This window comes from Ambystoma mexicanum, chromosome 7p (genome assembly GCF_040938575.1).
Source record: "Ambystoma mexicanum isolate Mex_15411 chromosome 7p, UKY_AmexF1_1, whole genome shotgun sequence".
Lineage (NCBI taxonomy): Eukaryota > Metazoa > Chordata > Amphibia > Caudata > Ambystomatidae > Ambystoma > Ambystoma mexicanum.
Window position 1 is genome coordinate 111,534,399 of NC_090939.1, and position 20,170 is coordinate 111,554,568.

Below are 20,170 nucleotides of genomic sequence, written 5' to 3' on the forward strand. Positions count from 1 at the left end.
TGCTAGTGAGGTAACCGCTACCAAATAGGGGAAGGGTAACAAGTGGAGCGCTACTATGTCATACGGGACAGGATCGGGGGTGGGGGAACACCCTCACTACCCCGCTGCAACACATATGTAAAACACTATCACCCCATAGGGAGAAATTGATCAAGTACAGCATAGAATGGACACAGGGGACGGACAGCAAAATGACGACACCATGGCCGCCTAATGGTAGCTTCGATCCATATACCCAACACTCACTATTAAACCATCTGCACAATACATACAAGGGGAAGAAGTTGACGCACCACGTGGAGGTGTTCGACTTATGGAGGATGTTCCAAGGGTCCCGACCAGGACCAAACGGAATGTTCATTGTAGGGGAAAAAAGGGAGATAAGGAGATTAAGGAGGAGGGAGAGAATGGGGAAAAGGAGAGTGAAGGCACACAGAACACGGGGAAAGGACAAGAGGGAGGAGAAAAGTGTGACAACTCAACCGAAAATGAAATAAAAAAGGAACAGAGCGACGATACACCTCTAGCGAAGGTAGTGAAAACAGAGGGAGGGGGGTTGTATCCTTTAAGAGAACTAGGAGAAATAGCAAGAGAACAATTATGGGTGGCTGAGGGGTACTCGAACCCGGCATACAGCCCGCCTCCATATACAGCTACAGGTGGCCACACGGGAGGGGAGCGGACTAGTACAACGGGATCAGCCCATAGGAAGATGCTAGCAGGAGAGGGGAGGTCTGAAGAAGAGCAGACTACGGACGTAGGAAATGATGAGTTGGTAGCTGCGCAGATACTATTAAAATTACGAGGTTCATTAACAGGAGAAGAGAAGGAGGTGGTAAGGAAAATGGACGAGGATAATACCAGGGAGAGTGAAATGGAAGGGGAAGAGGGGAAAGGAAAGGGGGAAGAGCTGTTAAGACAAAAGGAAGAGACTTTGGAGGAACGATTAGCAGAATTAAGGGATGAGCAGAATGCACTGATCAAGCAGCTCGAGAGGGGGGAAAGAGAGAGAGCACGGGAAAGGAAAGAAGGTAAGAATGAGTTGGAAAAAATGAGAGAACGAACTGAGGAGCAAAGGAGAGAAGCCGAAAGGTTAAAGGCAGCAGCAGAAAGGGTATCAAGAGCAGCACTGCGCGACAGGAAAAAAGAGGAAGAGGAGAAAGAAAAAGAAATGGCAATATGGAAGAAGAGATTACTGTCAGAAACGACAAGGAAATACGAAGAAGGGAGGATGATAGAGAGTATATTAGAAAGGGAGAGGGAGAGATGGGAAAGGAAGAAAGAAGATGAAAAGATATTGGAAAAAATGAGTTGTGAAGTAATGGAAGAATTAAAAAAGAAAAGAGAGGAAATTGGTAGAGAAATAGCGGAGAGAAATGAAGGGGAAAGAGAAGATAGGAGGGGGGAGAGTGAAGTAAGGAGGCATGTATATAGAGGCACGGAAGTAGCAACAACATCGACACAAAGGGGAGCGATTGGTAAAGAAGAAAAGGGAGGAACGGACCTAATAGACTTAAGAACAGTAACGATTGGGGGGAAAAAGACGGTTTGGGGGTTGCCATTTATGAATGACTTTTGTAGTGAGGAAGAAGAAGGAATGGAGAAGGAAGGAAGAAATAGTGAAAGGGAAAGCCTAGATAAACTATACACCACCCGGACAAATAAAGACTCACCACGGATCTGGAGGAGAAAGGAAGAACTGCAGAGAAGTGAGGAGGAGGAGCATGGAATGGCAGAAAGGCAGACACGTGAAGCCACGCTGTCACCGTCCCGTCATACATGCTCCACCACCTCACGCTCATTACGTGCAACATGCCCATCTAAACTCGCGCCCTTCACAAGCGAACTGACACCCTATGCAGGAAGGCTTAGAGACTTCCCTGGACGCAGGCAGGGAGAACGAATACACACGCCCACAATAAAGGAAATGATTAAAGAAGGGGAAGTGGTGGAGGAGAAAGAGTAAAGACCAGGAGAAATATGGACGAAACTGACGATGTAGAAGAGACAGAAGAAGAGGAGGGGTGTGAGGACTCGATTTTGTGGAACCCAGGGGGTAAAACGGGACACAACTTAATGCCTCTTCTAGAGAGGGGAGGGGTTGGACCACAATACGTCCCTTGGAAGCATGCAGACAAGGAAAATATAAAGTGCAGACTCCCATCATTAAGTGGAGGTGCAGGTAAATGGATATATGAAATGGAAAAACACACCGCAGGACAGAAATTGGCAGTGGGAGATGTAAAGGGCCTTCTCATATCAATATTAGGGGATGCTGCGGATGACATCTGGAAGGGAGCGGGCTTCCCCGGGGTAACAATAACAAACACATCTCACGATGGGGCACCATTCGCAAACTGCAGACATGCATTATGGCAGGCACTGAGGGTACAGTATCCAGACACATCAGACATAGGAGCAATTACCTCGCACAAGATGCGTGAGAACGAAGATCCTGTTGATTATATCCAGGAAATTCAAGAGAAGTGGCGTATGGAAACTAGAGAACAATGGGACAAAACACCAGCAATATTCTATCATATACTAGTACAGGGGCTCCCAGAAGCAGTCCAGAAACAACTGAAGAAAGTAGTGGGGATGGAAGCAAAAGCATGGCCAGAAATACAACTGACTATACATGGAAAGAAAAAATGAAAAAAAAGGAAGAGGATAGGAAAACGGAAGAGGCTAAACTAGTACAGAAGAAACTCACTAAATACACGATGTAAGGCGCACTAATAACTACACCTGCACAATAACTCAAAGCACCACACAAGTAGTGGCTGCACAGGACCCCTCCCAAATACAATCATCGCAGACTGTAACACAACAGATGCCGCCACTCCAACCATACACGACTAACATGGGAGTAGGATACTCAACGCCAGGAGCTGGGTATTATAATTACAACCGGGGAAGGGGAGGAATAATGAGAGGGAGGGGATACGGATTTAACACACAACAACAGGTGGGGGGGACTTAGAAATTCCTACCCCACCGGGCACCCAGTATACCAGGACAACACAGGAAGCTTTCCATGGCAAAACAGGGAACCACTAGTGTGTTGGATTTGTGGATTGGTAGGCCACATGTCATGTACGTGTAGAGTGAGACCAGGCACACCGTTGTGGAGTGAACAGGGACAACAAGAGCTCACACAGGAACAGCAGGGCCTCCAGCAACAGCAGACATTGCAACAGGGAAATGGACAGCAACAACTAGTAACACAACAACAGCCACGGACATATCCACCGCCTCAACAACAGGTAGCGATTACACAACAGCCCCAAGCACAGCAAGTACAGCCACCTGCACAAGTCCAAGACCATAGCATAACCTCAACCAATACCCAACTACAGCAAACACAACTGGGTAGGGTGACAGTCCTGGGACACAACCCTTACAAGGGAAGTGGTCAATCATTATACCCCCAATAGGACAGCCCACAGACGACCTTGGTGTGTCCCATCCTGTCGGTAACACCTAATAGTGCGGAGGAACCACGCATAGAGGTAACGATAGGTGACAAAAAATTATCATTCCTTGTTGACACCGGGGCGACCCGGTCTTGCATAAGGGAAGGTAAATTTAAGATGTCAGGTGAAGCCATGAACACCCAAGGATTCTCTGGGGCTAGGGGTTGGTTCCCTTTACTGATAACATTCCCTTATCAATAGGGGATTATGACATGTCAGTCCTACTTTTATATTCTAGGGCCTCACCAGTAAATATAATGGGGAGAGACATAATGAGCAGGTTGAATATGACGATCTCCTTTACGGAGGACGGCATAATTTGCTCCACTCCAGGAATTAACATGCTCACTGCACGACAGATTATGCAGGCATACTGTGGACAGACAGTGATTAGGGCAGAGCCAGTAGATGGTGAACTGTTCCAGTACGGGACGGACATGGCATTTGCATGGATGCCAGGGATAGAGGGAAAGATCTGAAGGAGGCCAGCAGCCTACTTGTTTAGACCAGAAACACCAGCCAACGAACCAGAAGGAAAGGTGATTTCAGTGGACATAGAGAGTATTATAGCAACCGCTGATTACATTGCAGTGCATGCCCAAGATAGAGAACTAAGAGCATGGAGGGCATTGATAGCACTAGCAGAGGGATGTAGACTCACCCAGGTGTCAGATGAAGAGCTCTTCTCAGGAGAAAAGGAAGAAGGTGAAATGGTATTTATGATGAGTGTGGAAATATGGCTAAGGGTGACGTACAAACAAGTGGCACAGAAAATTGCAATGGCACTTGAGGCACCCACGTCCACCCCAGTTCCCTTTTTTGAGGAGGATATGGCAAAAGTACCCACATCATTATGGACTACTAGCCCCTATGACGTGGGGTGCATAAAAAGCATAGGGGGGGTAAGAATAAAATTGAAAAAGGGTGCAATACTCCCCAGAGTGAAACAGTACCCACTATCAAAAGAGGAAGATGAGGGCATATATGAAACAATAACGGCCCTTATAAATAATGGCATATTGGTCCCATCAGAATCTCCATGCAACACAGCTATATACCCAGTGCGCAAGGCTAAAGGTGGATCTTGGCACTTTATACAGGACCTCAGGCCTTTGAACAACATAGTGGAAGCAGAATACCCCATAGCAGGAAACCCGGCCACAATATTGTGCGGCATTCCAGCAGAGGCATCACGGTTTACAGTGATCGACCTTAAAAATGCTTTTTTCTCAATACCACTGCACCCAGACTCACAAGATCTGACAAGCTTCACTTACAGAAACACAAAGTGGAAACACACCAGATTGCCACAAGGGTACTGCGAGTCACCCTCAATATTCAACAGAGTAATACAGATGGATTTGGGTAACATTGAAGTAGAAAGCACAGTGTTACAGTATGTTGACGACATAATCATTTGCAGCACAAACGAAAAAAGATGCAGAGAGGACTCATTAAAGATGCTGACAATATTGGCTGAAAAAGGTTACAAGGTAGACAAGGAAAAGTTACAATACTGTCAGGAACAAGTACTTTACATTGGACAGCTCATATCCCAATATGGAAGACAGATTGCACCACAAAGAGCACAGGCAATTTTAAAAACGCCATTGCCACAAACAGTGAGAGAATTACAGCAGTTCCTTGGCCTGTGCAACTACTGCAGAGCATGGGTATTTGATTACAGCTCATACATAGGACCCCTACTTGAGGGGTTAAAAGAAGCTAACAAAGGGGAGAAAAAGTTGGGGTGGACAATGGAAATGAAAGAGGCTTTTGATGAACTGAAAGATGCAATATCAACCGCTCCGGTACTGGCCACCCCAGATTATGAACGACAATTTTTTATATTTTCACATTGCGACTCAACAGTAATGAAAGCAGTGTTGGCTCAAAAAACAAGCATGGGCTACAAACCAGTAGCGTTTTACAGCGGCCACTTAGATCCTGTGATGCTAGGTAATTTTCCTTGCGAACAAGGTCTCGCCGCAGCTGCCTTTGCGGTAGAGAAAGCATCAGCAATCACCATGGGGTGCCCAACCACACTATTTGTGGAACATGCACTATTTGCAATATTGAACAAGCCTAAGTCCACACTAACAACGCAGAGGGCGTCAGGTTACGAGATAATATTATCTAGAGCTGAACTATCAATTGTTAGATGCAGCACAGTCAACCCTGCAAGGTTTATAGCAGAAGCAATTGAGGAAGGAGACTATGCACACGATTGTACAAAGACTACTGAAATGTATTCATGCACTAGAAGGGTTGAAGAGAATGCACTAGACGGAGGTGATCTCTTGTTCATTGATGGGTCATCAACAATAGACCAAAGTGATGGGATAAGGAGAACTGGGGCAGCAGTGGTAAAAATGACAGAGGTACCGGTGTGTGTGGCGATGAAATGCGTACAATTACTAGAGCATTACTCTGCCCAAGGAGCGGAATTAGTCGCACTGATCTTGGCGTTGAAGGAAAGCTTTGACAAACGAGTGACCATATATTCCAACAGTGCATATGTCACATCTACTGTCCACTCAGGGTTGTCCAAGTGGAGGAGAAGAGGGTTTAGGAGAGCTGACGGCACCCCAGTGCAACATGCCCTCTTATTGGCTGAACTAATTGAAGTAATAAATGACCCCCAAGAATTAGCCTTGGTCAAATGCACCGCACACACTAATGGAGAAGACCATATTTCAAAAGGGAATGCAGCAGCAGATGCACACGCGAAGTATGCTGCATATTTTGGCGAGATATGGAACCCCCCAGAGTCAGAGAGAGGGAGAGGGAGGGGAATAGCTAAGGAGATGTTAATAAGAGAAGGGTACACCCATCTCCCAGCCACACAGATAATGGAGCTACAAGCGGCTGCACCAATGGCAGAAAAAGAAATATGGGTAAAAAGAGGATGTACAATGTCGCTAACTGACGCACTATGGCGCCAGGGTAGCACTGGAAAGATGGTAATGCCACTGGCACTATTGAACACCGCCCTGAGCCAACTACAGCACCCAGCCCACACAGGCAAGGAAGTCATCGCAGCACGAATTAGGGAAGATTGGTTCTGCCCCGAGTTAAATTCCCATGTGTCAAATTTTATCAGCAATTGTCTCACATGTCAGCAGTTCACGGCCGGTCACACGCTGAAGGTGATAAAAGGTATTATACCCCGGCCAGAGGGACCCTTCCGACACATCCATATTGACTATGTTGATATGATCAACGTATGTCAAGGAAATAGGTATATGATTGTAGTTGTGTGCCCATTCTCGAGGTGGATTGGGGCAGGGCCCTGCTCACACCCAGATGCATTCCGAGCAGCTAAATTCCTAGTGAGGGAGGTCTTCCCCAGGTGGGGAGTTTGCGAAACACTGCGGTCAGACAATGGGCCGCATTTCACCAATGAAATGTTCCAGCATATCACATCCTTACTGAACATCAAGCATAAATTTGCATGTGCATATCACCCGCAGGCCAACGGTTTTTGCGAACGCCTGAATGGCCTATTAAAAGAGGCAATTGCAAAAATACAGCAAACGACAAAGAAGAGTTGGCTGTATTGCCTTCCGCTAGCCCTATTTGAGCTAAGGAATAGACCAGGCTCCGACCACCACCTCACCCCTCACGAGGTGGTGACCGGACGCCAAATGCGCCTTCCTCTGAAGCCAACATCAAGAGCATTCACCGACCATGAGAGTACTGCAAGTGTCCTTGGTGATGAAATGTACCAATATGTGTCTTCTTTGATTACTAGTGTAGTGTTTGTGTCTCAACAGCTCGAGCGCACGCGGGGCGGGTCTAAGAGTGATCAACAAGAAGACGCGGATGAAGAATTGGAAAAGGGAAAACTGTGCAAAATTGCCAAAGGTGACCATGTACTACTCCGCAATTTCAACAGAAAGTGGAATAGCCCACGCTTCACTGGCCCCCACCTGGTAGAGGAAGTATCAACGAGAGCAGTAAAGCTACAGGACAAACGTGCTTGGAATCACCTACACGACGTAAAGATCTGCAAACTCCAGACCCGCCCTAGCGTCACCGACAGGGCCATTGGAAGAGCAGCAACAGCGTCGCCAACGGAGGAAGGGACTTCTACCGCAACTAACGGCCAAAGTGTCCCCATACCCTGCCACCCCCCTGATTCCCCAGAGACAACTACTGAAATAGAGAGGGGTAATTACCATACTGCCCACCCCATGGTCACACGATCAAAGAGTAAAGAAACCTCTACCAGTTGAGCACCAAACCCTCTGCCCATTGACCCCCTACCCACTGCAGTAATAACCCAACTGAAGGACATTGTTTTGCACATACACATGTAAACACTTGAATGTTCTCTTCTTTTTTCTCTCGCACATGCAGGTACGGTGTATTATTGTACTGCTAAGAAAACATATAACTAACAAAGTTCACTGCCCAGGAGCAGATGATACCCTCAGACAATAACTACCCTGAAGAATTATCGCACCAATTTGTCTATTACATAAAAAGGCCAAAGTACCTGAAAAGGAGGAGGGTACGTGTCTACTACACAGCACTTCTCTTGGCCATAGAACAATCAATGCCCCACCTCCACCCATACTTGCCTGTCCTAAGAGATAGATTGCTTAGATTGGCGTGGGAACAGCTCTTCGCCTGGGCACTGAACGACTACTTGATAGGGAGAGCTTGAAAACAACAACTAACACTAATAACAAGCATATTGAGAATTTTCAGGCGGGCAACTTTAACGTTGCAAGAATTAGCTGCCGGACTGCAGCAAGGTAAGAGCAAAATGCCGGTGAGACTAGCCTCTGTAATAAAGATGATAGAGATTTTGATGATCACCGGGTTTGTGGCTGCCTCTGTATGGCGGAACAGCTATGCTATCAATATTTTTGCTGTACCCAAACCTAATATACCCCCACCGTCAGCTGCAACAGGTGTTACGTCAGGTGTACTAGCAAAATTCCACACAAGGGAAATAGAGTTAAACGCAGCACATACTCAGACAATAAAGATATTGACAACTACATACAAAATTCAGCACACGTCTCAAACAACATGTGGTACCAACACATGACTCAAATAGGTAAACAAACAACAGAAGACAGCTGCTACGTCTGCTCATTGATCCCCTACGCCATGAGTGCTTCCAGAACTTTCGTTGCCACGGAAATAGATGAAAAAAACAGCACGGTGTATAATATACCTGGCACTGTTCCAAACGAAAGGGAGATTTCAAGGGAACACGGTGCACCTGGTATGGAAATCAGGAGACACATACCCGTACGAAAATAACTTCCTTAAGAGTTATTTGAGTTACCACAAGGCCAGTTTACATGCTGAAGCATTCAGGTACATAACAAGTGGCCCTGAAAAAGGAGAAACAAAGAAAGTTACACTACAGTACCTACCATGTGATTGGTACGCCACTGATGTTCCTGGTAAACAAGGATGTTGGGAAAGACCACTGATAATAATAACAGAGAAGGTGACAAATGGGACACAGAGTGGTTGGCAGCAACATGGTAATGAGAGAAGATACTACAACTATTGCTGAACACAACAACAGATGTTGGATGACTTGGGTCAAGTACGTACCCATGCTAAGGTGGATAGAGAAGGATGAAGACCCAATAACAATACTGCCGATGACTGCACCTAAGGTATGCTACCAACACAAAGGAGAAGTGGACGTAGGATACAACACCAACTGTGCAAGCTTGACAGAGCTACCTGAGGGGGGAGCAGGAACAGCAGTAGTAATGGACCATTACTGGGCCTTTGGAGACAAGGCATACCACACACTGCCCCCTCTGTGGAATGGTGTATGCACAATAGTACACGTTAATGTACCTTCACTAGTGGTGCCCCAGAAACATGTGAATGTGGCGAACTTCCCCAAAATGGATGAAGGAAACAAGAGGAAGAAGAGATCTGCACAGCTTCAGAAGGGGCCAGAGCACCGAAACAACGGCAACAGCACTGTCCTGAATAGAAAGAAAAGACAAGGAGAACCTCTGACAGGAAATTACCTGTGGGGAAGGTCGGAAACAGCACTCACTTCAATTCCGCCAGAACACAGACTATTCAGCAGAGCAGAAATGTTCTTCTCCTCAATAATACATCCGGGACTACAGGCTTACGGAAACGCAAAATGGCTCCAGATAACTAGATGGGAACTAATGATGACAATTAACTCTACAGTAAATGGATTCAACGCAATAAAAGAGGAACTGCGAGCAGTGAGGATGGTAGCACTACAGAACAGATATGTACTGGACCTCCTCACAGCAATGGAAGGAGGAGTTTGCGCAAAGATAGGATAATCATGCTGCACATTCATTCCTGCTAACGATGCTGACAATGGTACACTGACAGAAGCAGTATCACAATTGGCCCAGATGCACTCCAAAATGATGGATGAAAGTAAAGGTGTAAAAAAGGATGAGAGCTGGTTTTCGACGCTATGGTCATGGATGCCATCTTGGCTGTCAGATGGACTGAAGATCATAGTTGGATGCATTATTTTGGCTGGAGCTGCACTTATCATAATAAGATTTTGGAAGGCCCGGAAGGCACGCACCACAGACGAGATGATCGAAATGGTCGGTATGCACCCCTTGATGCCAGCAGATGACGGCCAACACACAGGCACAATAATAAAAGAGAGAGAGAGGTTGCACAACCAGATCATCACTAACCACCTGGACCCATCTGTGAAGCTCGAAAACCCAAGAAACCCAAGGAGCTACATAGGGAAATGGGTATACTGCACACCTGGAGGAACCTGTGTATATATGTACTGGTCATTTGAAGACCATGTTAACCACTATGGACATTTGGGAGGAGTAACTAAAATATGGAGAGTGAGAGGAGATAAGGAAAATGATATGTTTGTGGTCGACAAGTCAACCAGAGGGGGGACTGAAGTGGGAAAAGTGAACAAAAGGCTCCCACCGATCCCCTCTCAACCCTGGCCTAGAGGATCACGGCCCAGACACCCGCCACGAGAGGAGTTTGCCCATCTCCCAGACGACCAAATACCCTGGTACAAGAACATACGGATGTCCCCACTCGCGTGCCCACCCGCCTGCCCACCAGCCTGCCCTGCACATGCCGACACCTGCGGCATGGATGGACTTGACTAAACCATCCAGCACCAAATCAACACATCGTTAGAGATGCCATGACGACCTAGCCAACGGTCAGCACACTCGTGCAAACATCCACACCGGACACTCCCACACCAATCCACACGAAGAACATACTCAGTGCTATGACGTAGGCGACGGACACACCCACGGACGTGCATCTTTATTATTTTCCACATAGGCTTTTCAAAATGCAGAAACGCAAGACGCATAATGAACTCATCTAAAAAGGCTTGCTCACGCTTCTTCTAAACCCATGTACCATAATGAGAAATATAACGAAGACACGATACTGAGGATAGAGCAATATGATACCATAACCTAAAGCGCTCTGTATCAAACGGTCCCACCTATGCACCAGGCCCAAGTAGGCCGCAAGCAAAAGCCTCCATGAACATTGAATGAGCAAGAGTTTGGTTGCTGACCCTGCAGAATGAGCCCAGCGAAAGCAGACAGTCAAGGGCACAACGTTGCAAACTCGCATACCGCAAGCCGACGCCAAGGTCACACCTGCAAGATAAGCCAGGCACACAGTGAGAAATGCAATATTAATTGTGAATAATTCTGCCTCAACCATGGTCCCACCTCACGTGACCAAGCCGAACTTGATAGGGTGCCAAGCCCAGAAGGAAGAAGGCGCCTGGATCCCCCGTCTGAAGACACAGGCAGATACAATTAAGCGACTCAATGGACATCTGCGGCGGTGGGAGTAGTCGGCCTTCCTACTTATGAATAAATCCTCACATTGTCTGCACATACCCATAGTGAAACATTGTTGCAAGTGACAGGTGCACCGCGAGCTGGGAACAGCGATGGTCCCAGACTTGGGGGCTCGCGGGTGAACCAATCAGAACATGGGGCCTTTATCACTGACGCCATTAACATTGACCAATCCTCAGGGGTCTTCATGTAACAATTTTTATGTATCAAACTGAAGGGACAACCCAAGTATACCACCTGACTGACCCTTAACCAATAACAACGTTCTCTATACGTATGCTATACTAACCCTACCACTCGGGGAACCAATCCAGAGTGGCGATAGGTTTTTGCTAACTTTCTCAGGTGACGCAAGTAGCGCGTCATGCTAAGGTAAAAAGGGCCTGCGAGCCCCACGATGTTGAGAGAGTGTCAGGACGGACGCGTACGATCCTTGACCCATCCCTGCCGTTTTGTTTAATAAACAGCAGAATCACCTTGCTTCTTGCGTGTGTCTCATACTCTATCTCTTTTGGGATATACGGGAGGAGTTGGGGCCTCCCTGCCCGGAGGTCCGCGGACGGCCCAGCCGACCCCGGGAGAATTTCCCCCCGACACAGCGTTTGGCACGGTTAGGTGGCCTGGCTCCAAAATGGCCACGCCACAAGGTTCTTTGTCCTGCCATCTTCCCCTTCCTCTTGCCCAGTTCGAGCCAACCCGGGCCAGTCCTTATTTGGGCATGCATTTTCCCACAAAGCACCAAGCTTTTGCGGGCTTCTGCGTGCCTTGTGTGCGTGCCCCCACGATGTAGGCTGGAACGTCTGGTTCCAGTACACATCCTGGGTGCCAGAGAGTCTGATGTGCTGTGAATGCCTGGGACCACTGTGGCCCGTGATTGGTCCACGTATAGTATGCCTGTATGTTAGCAGATCTCCCATTGGGTCCTCTTCATTTTGGCAGAGATTCTGGATAGGAAAAGGCCCCAGACACCCATTACAGGTCAATCTCTAGAGTTCTCACTGAACGAAGGAAGCCGAGTCGAGTAATCGCTGGTGACCCTCTGGAAGGTTTGGCACCCTGAGCCCGCTGTCGTCCCGCTGGACCCCTCTGCATCTGGTTGTCCTAGAAGGTCTGCGAAGACACTTCGACCCATTAGGATAGTGCGACCAACTATTCTCGGCACCTTCATCTTAACCTGCAAGTAAGCCTTTTCTGAAGTGTCCCTGTACCAACCAGTGGACTGACCAGCTTCTGGATATGTTTTGCCCTAATACTGCCACTGTTTCAAGTAGGCTCTTGTAACTTGGCACATCGCAAGCTCTCTGTTCACGGCACCCTCACATCGAATTTGGTACACTTGCCGTTCTCAGGTCTGGAGAAAAGAGAGTGCGCCCGAACCAGAGTTTACGCAGTTGCCGTGTCGTCCAGCCATGGTTACAAACTTTGTAAGTTCATTGCAGCTGTGGTCCTCATTGACCTGAAGCCTGCTACAGCAGAACTGGCCTGATCCATCCACAAGGAGCAGAGAAATTGCCACTGTCCCATAGGGAAATCAACGCTGTATCTTTGTCACTAAAAGCCACAGAGCTGCGAGATTACTGCATTTGAACCTGCAACCGACTGCCGAAGTTTGGAGTGTGCCGGGGGTCCGTGAGTAATTGCAACCTTAACCGGTGGGCCCTAGCGCATCCATCTATTTTTATGCATGAGTGGCCCCTGAGGGCCCCTCTCCTTTCCACTGCTAGCGTGAACTAGCAAACTAGCAAACTATTCCCAAATCTTGGAATCGACTCTGCCCTCAAGTGGAGGCCCTCCTCGAATAGTTGGAACCTATTCTGCATCACCTCACCTACTTTCCTGAGCTGCTACAGCCCCTACAAAAGACCCTGCTTTGCCCATTTGAACCACTGCGTGCGCCAGCTTCGCAAGTACATTTGAGCATTAGGCTCCCCTCATCTTCAGGATTGGACTGCCTTTCAGTTTGATACAGAATGGCCTAAAAACTATTTGCACTGCCTACTTCCTTCCCTGTTTAGGTTGTGGACCCATTTGGTGCATTCATCCTTTGGACCCCATTGGTCTCGTATATATGTGTATAGATAGGATTGTGTTGGTTTAATAGTATTGCTGTGATTTTCTTACTGCGTGTTGAATTGCAAAGACCTTGGAATAAATGTATTTGTATTTTTGATATGTATACACCTGACTGGGAGTGATTCGTAAGTGTCCTTTGCTCTGTGTGCTCATTGAGGTCTTTCAGTCACCCTCACCCCTCCTGAGGCCTAGTCTTGACCGCCGCCACAGCTACCTTGATTGGTCTGGCTTGTCCAGAAGGTTACCCTGTTCCAAGAAACTAGGCTGGCCGAAAGAACCTCTGCCACCAGGCCAGAGTTCAGAAATCCATCTACACAAGGTGGATACAAGCTAAGGGTGGGTGAAGGCTGAATAAAGTGAGATTAAATGCATGGTGCGGTGGGTAAGTGAATGCAAGATAAGGGCGGGTGAAGGCTGGAGGAGGTGAGAGTGAATACAGGGTGAGGTAGGTAGATGCATGCAAGAGAAGCGCGGGTGAAGGCTGGAGGAGGTGAAAGTAAATTCAGGGCGAGGTGGGTAGGTGGATGCAGGGTGAGGTGAATGCCAGAGAAGGGCAGGTGAAGGCTGAATGAGGTGAGAGTGAATGCAGGGTGAGGTAAACAGGTGGAGGCAAGATAAGAGCGGGTGAAGGCTGGAGGAGGCGAGAATGAATGCAGGGTGAGGTGGATAGGTGGATGCAAGATAAGGGCGGGTGAAGGCTGGGGGAGGCGAGAGTGAATGCCAGGTGAGGTAGGTAGGTGGATGGATGCAAGATAAGGGCGGGTGAAGGCTGGAGGAGGCGAGAGTGAATGCAGGGTGAGGTGGAGGCAAGATAATGGCGGGTGAAGGCTGGAGGAGGCGAGAGTGAATGCAGGGTGAGGTGGAGGCAAGATAAGGGCGGGTGAAGGCTGGAGGAGGCGAGAGTGAATGCAGGGTGAGGTGAATGCAAGATAAGGGCGGGTGAAGGCTGGAGGAGGCGAGAGTGAATGCAGGGTGAGGTGGAGGCAAGATAAGGGCGGGTGAAGGCTGGAGGAGGCGAGAGTGAATACAGGGTGAGGTAGGTAGATGCATGCAAGAGAAGCGCGGATGAAGGCTGGAGGAGGTGAAAGTAAATTCAGGGCGAGGTGGGTAGGTGGATGCAGGGTGAGGTGAATGCAAGAGAAGGGCAGGTGAAGGCTGAATGAGGTGAGAGTGAATGCAGGGTGAGGTAAACAGGTGGAGGCAAGATAAGAGCGGGTGAAGGCTGGAGGAGGCGAGAGTGAATGCAGGGTGAGGTGGATAGGTGGATGCAAGATAAGGGCGGGTGAAGGCTGGAGGAGGCGAGAGTGAATGCCGGGTGAGGTAGGTAGGTGGATGGATGCAAGATAAGGGCGGGTGAAGGCTGGAGGAGGCGAGAGTGAATGCAGTGTGAGGTGAATGCAAGATAAGGGCGGGTGAAGGCTGGAGGAGGCGAGAGTGAATGCAGGGTGAGGTGGAGGCAAGATAAGGGCGGGTGAGGGCTGGAGGAGGCGAGAGTGAATGCCGGGTGAGGTAGGTAGGTGGATGGATGCAAGATAAGGGCGGGTGAAGGCTGGAGGAGGCGAGAGTGAATGCAGGGTGAGGTGGAGGCAAGATAAGGGCGGGTGAAGGCTGGAGGAGGCGAGAGTGAATGCAGGGTGAGGTGGAGGCAAGATAAGGGCGGGTGAAGGCTGGAGGAGGCGAGAGTGAATGCAGTGTGAGGTGAATGCAAGATAAGGGCGGGTGAGGGCTGACGGAGGCGAGAGTGAATGCAGGGTGAGGTAAACAGGTGGAGGCAAGATAAGAGCGGGTGAAGGCTGGAGGAGGCGAGAGTGAATGCAGGGTGAGGTGGATAGGTGGATGCAAGATAAGGGCGGGTGAAGGCTGGGGGAGGCGAGAGTGAATGCCGGGTGAGGTAGGTAGGTGGATGGATGCAAGATAAGGGCGGGTGAAGGCTGGAGGAGGCGAGAGTGAATGCAGGGTGAGGTGGAGGCAAGGTAAGGGCGGGTGAAGGCTGAATGAGGTGAGAGTGAATGCAGGGTGAGGTAAACAGGTGGAGGCAAGATAAGAGCGGGTGAAGGCTGGAGGAGGCGAGAGTGAACGCAGGGTGAGGTAGGTAGATGCATGCAAGAGAAGCGCGGGTGAAGGCTGGAGGAGGTGAAAGTAAATTCAGGGCGAGGTGGGTAGGTGGATGCAGGGTGAGGTGAATGCAAGAGAAGGGCAGGTGAAGGCTGAATGAGGTGAGGGTGAATGCAGGGTGAGGTAAACAGGTGGAGGCAAGTTAAGAGCGGGTGAAGGCTGGAGGAGGCGAGAGTGAATGCAGGGTGAGGTGGATAGGTGGATGCAAGATAAGGGCGGGTGAAGGCTGGGGGAGGCGAGAGTGAATGCCGGGTGAGGTAGGTAGGTGGATGGATGCAAGATAAGGGCGGGTGAAGGCTGGAGGAGGCGAGAGTGAATGCAGGGTGAGGTGGAGGCAAGATAAGGGCGGGTGAAGGCTGAATGAGGTGAGAGTGATTGCAGGGTGAGGTAAACAGGTGGAGGCAAGATAAGAGTGGGTGAAGGCTGGAGGAGGCGAGAGTGAATGCAGGGTGAGGTGGATAGGTGGATGCAAGATAAGGGCGGGTGAAGGCTGGGGGAGGCGAGAGTGAATACAGGGTGATTTGAGGGTAAGTGCAGGCTTAGGTGGCTGGGTGAATGCAAGATGATTTGGGGAAGGTGCATGCAAGCTAAGGGCAGTGACTGCTGGAGGCACCTAGAGAGTGAATGTAGGGTACGGTGGGCGAGGGAAGGTGAGGGGGTGGCTGAATGCAGGCTAGGGAGGGTGCATGCATGAGGGGAGGCTTAGACAGTGCATGATAATGTAAATAAAGCAGATAGTAATGATGGCAAATCTAGACCACATATTCATCAACTTGGATCACAGACTGGGCTGCAGACACTTCCATTAAAAAAAAAAAAAACCTCCCTCCTGTTCGTGTTTCATTCCATGATGCGCTGTAATCAGGTTACTGTAAGCCCATGCAGCCCAGCTGCCATAGAGCCGCCGAGTAAAAGAGCGCCAAGAGATAATAGTGAGCAGTTATCATCAAAAGAAGCCGGCAAGCATCCGCCAACAGGCCTGACAGGGAGAAACCCGAGCCCAGCGAATGAGCAAGCAAGCTCCGACACGAGGGATGCAGACACCGGATACCCAGGCGGGCAGGACAGCCCTGGACCGGCTCATGAGGGCCAACGGGATGCGGCCATGCCGCTCGAGAGGAGGCCCTGCCACCATGGCTCGTCGTAATCCACAGTGACGCGCCAATGAGCCAGCGTGGCCTTGTAATGGTTACATCCTTCTACTGACCAGGCAGTGCTGGCTGAAAGGCCCCTTACTGATTCAGAAGTAAAAAAAGAATGAGCTGCTACTGTCGCGAGAAAGGAGCACATTATATGCACGAGCCGCTGCAATGAGTGACATGAATCGGAGTTGATATGTTCTACTTATGCTGCTACCATCACCACCATAGTAGTCTTAAAGCGCTTAGACCGGTCTTCGTATTGGCGTATTGGGACCTCACCAGTCAAGGGAGGACTGGCAACTTTTGGCTGGGGGTGTGGGGGGCGGTTGGGGTTACTTTCTGGCCCATAGTGCAATGGCCAAACCTAGCGACCCCAACTTCCAGAACAAGTAAGCTCAATCCCAACCTCTCCCACAAATTCTCAAGTATATTAGACATCATTGACATTACTTTCCTTTTATGCAACATATGTTTCAGTTATGTTCGAGGGTTCTGAGCGACCCGGACCCCTGAATAATCTCCCACTCACCAAACATAGGTACATTGTTTCACCAGGATAATATAATCGGTGAAACGGGAAAGCTGGGATTTGAGCCCTTTTCAGTGTGTTACAGTTTATTTTTTGACAGCAGGCTACATCTCCTCCCATCCCATCTTTAGTTTTAGAACAATGTAAAGAGGTGGACGAACGTGAGAATTCATTGGTAGAGCAGAGCCATTGCTGAACCAGGGGGGCGTGAGTTTGCTCTTAGAGCCAAAGATGAGCTGGCATGGCAAAATACCCATACCTAGGCTTCCTGCCTCCCCAGCCCACAACACAAAACCCATAACTGCACCCTTTGTACCCACCCTCAACAGCATTTTTGTATTTTGTATTTTATTTGTGTTTAAATCTAGAGCTTTACGCCAAAGCACTATACAATATAAACAGTACATCAAAAGTCAATATGGGGGGGGGAAAAAAACAATAAAGTCACAATGAGGAAAGAAAATGTTCTTTAAGGTGATTCCGGGACAGAGGGTAAGTAGAAAGAGAGCGAAGAGCAAGTGGGAGGGGGTTCCAGTGGAAAGGGGCTAAAGAGTAATGGAGTGGAAGTGAGACTGGACACAAGGGGGACGAGGGACAGTAAGAAGAAAGAGGGATTGCGCGCGCACAGAGTGGGACGGGGAATAGAAGGAGAGCAGTGAGAAGAGATAAGGAGGAGAAAGATGATGTAGAGATTTGAAAACCAGATGTAGAAAATTAAACTTAAGTCTGGCATGAAAAGAGAGGAAAGGGCAGCGGAGATAGACTCTCGGGCAGTCAGAGCAAACAAGGGACGAATGGAGGAATTGGAGATAGAGTAGGGTGGGGATAAGTCGTAGACGTGGAGACCAATATTCAAGGAGGAACAATAGAATAGGGAGAAAATGACAATAACATTTTATAATGAACATAAAACCCTCACAAGTATGTTTAACATAATTGTTAAAATTGTTAAAATTGTAATTATTTATAGAGTGTAAACCCATATGAGTGAGGCTTTCTCTACTGATAGGTAAGGAAAATAAGGCATATAATATATGAACTGTCGAAGGTGTGCATTTGGTCCCTGTCTTCCTGGTTCCACAGCTCCCAATTCAGAAAGCAGGGGAGGCTCCTTCTTATCCTATTCCATCTTCAATATTAGAAACAAAAAATGTTTTCTGCAAAGGTGTTTTTCAAGGGCTAACTAGTATACTGATCAGTACATCTGGTTTTCAAAGCACCAATGTAGTTACAAGGGGGAAGCTTATTAATCACCTGTATCCTGAGGGCAAATGCATCTGAGAAACAGATGAAGATTACATTGAAGGAGAATGTACTATAATTATAATCTTAGTCTGTACAACTGTGTGTCCTTTCAAAGCACCAAGTCACATGATAAAGCAACCTGAAGACATATAAGAGAAGAAGTAATTGAAACATATGTTCATGAAGCAAGCATGCATCACTTAGGAAAAATAAGGGGGGTCAAGGCATCCTACAATCGGGTGCAGTGGCATGTAGGTCAGACATATATCTCAGCAACAGTCAACTTGCTGACCTTCTATTCCACTTGTGTGCCTGTCTGTTTACCCTACTTTCATTACCTATCATGCCCGGTATCCTCCCTTGCACCACATTCTCAATGCCCCCTGTTTTTTTCCAATTAACTTTCAGACCTATGTTCGCCTGTTCCTACATCCTTTAACTATTAACTCAACCTCCTTCCCTGGCTCACATTGCTCAGTCACCAATTCCTTGGCACTCGTGCCCTTTAATTGCCCATCACACCAAGTCCATTCCTTGCCCCTCATCACCTTCCGTTGCCCTGGTTTACAGTTAGACAGTTAGACAGTAGACCATTTGGATTTTCCACTCAGCCTCTGTCAATAATGACAAACAGCTGTGGTTGGGGTCTTGTTGGTAATTGAGACTATGCGGTCTGCAATTGGACAATGTACAGCGAAAGAAAGCAAGGGGGTGTGGCTTTTTTGTGCTCCCAAGTTGCCCTTTCTTGGAAAGTCAGCTGCAAATTTCAACACACGGAAGCAGAGAGAACTGCAAGGGGAATACACCTTGGACCTGGTAACCCCTGCTGATGGTAAACTTTGAGTAGAGCAGATTTTCAGAGGGACCACTGGCAGAGCTGGTAACTTTCTACAGCAGTATTAATAAATCTGCCCAACTCTGAATGACCCCCTTAGTTTGTAGTCTTCTAATAATGATACCTGAATATTACATCATTCCATGTGTGCTTTTCAACTGTGTCCAAACGTATGTACCAAAAACAGCCCAACAGCCATGTCTATAACCTCTATATAAGTACTATCCATAGGTGCCATTTAGGGTGCTATTAAACGCTTTATGTATGAACACACTAATGAAATTCACCAGAACATAGGGGAAGCATTCGTACAGAATCAAATTGAGGACAAACAAATAAATATGGACCTTTACTTCAATGGCAACTAGGCGTCATGATAAGCTGCTGTGGATTGTAACAGACTAATGGTGTATGGGGAGCAGTGGTGCCAACATTACCATCAAGGGTCAACCAAGCACATCTACAACATTGCTGAAATCAAGGTGAATGCCTCGCCCCATTTATACAGAATCGGGGGTGGCTTTGCAGCACTCCGTTCCTCTGGAATGCTCGATTCTGAAGGATTTAGTTTTTTACAATTTTCTTTTTTTTGTTTACATTTCAGAAATTGGGGGCAATTTCTTCCTTGTCAGTCTGCCCTTGCCACCAGTGTTTCTTAGTCTGTTGGTAGTAAGGAACAGATGAGAAGGGAAGAAGGACAAAGAAGTAAAGACAGAAACAGAGCTAACGAATAGAGGAAGATTAGTTCTGTGATGCACACGCAGCATAATGGAGGGCTGAAAGGAGAATGTGCTAGCATGGATGTGTGTCTTTAGTCTGCCCTTGCTTATGAAACAGCGTGAAAACAACTAAAATGAATGTGCAGCTTGTAGTAAGATATAACGTTTACATGAGCAACA

General features: G+C 48.0%; 1 protein-coding gene across 3 annotated transcripts in view; it reads right to left on the reverse strand.

Annotated features, from left to right (window-relative positions):
- ZBTB20 (zinc finger and BTB domain containing 20) overlaps positions 1-20,170 on the reverse strand; it is a 3,989,371-nt gene that overhangs the window by 736,697 nt on the left and 3,232,504 nt on the right. The window lies entirely within an intron of this gene.